Source organism: Pseudonaja textilis, unplaced genomic scaffold (assembly GCF_049901715.1).
Source record: "Pseudonaja textilis isolate UNSWEBS1 unplaced genomic scaffold, rPseTex1.2 PTEXSCF150, whole genome shotgun sequence".
In the NCBI taxonomy this organism is placed as follows: Eukaryota; Metazoa; Chordata; class Lepidosauria; order Squamata; family Elapidae; genus Pseudonaja; species Pseudonaja textilis.
This window is the reverse complement of record NW_028262861.1, coordinates 909-1,257: the sequence shown is the minus strand read 5'-3', so window position 1 is coordinate 1,257 and position 349 is coordinate 909.

Genomic DNA, 349 nt, shown 5'->3' with positions numbered 1-349 from the left:
AACACGCACTACAACCCTATACCTACCCCATACCCTTACCTTACCCTGACCCTGACCCTGACCCTAACCCTAACCCTAACCCTAACCCTAACCTTTATCCCTAACCCTTACCCTAACCCTAATCGTAACCCTAACCCTAAGCCTAGACATAAACCTAACCTTAACCCTAACCCTAACCCTAACCCTAACCCTAACCCTAGTCTAAATCGTAACCCTAACCCTAACCCTAATCCTAACCCTAGACATAACCCCAACCCTAACCCTAACCCTAACCCTAACCCTAACCCTAACCCTAACCCTAACGCTAACGCTAACCGTAACCCTAGCCTTAAGCCTAGACATAATCCTA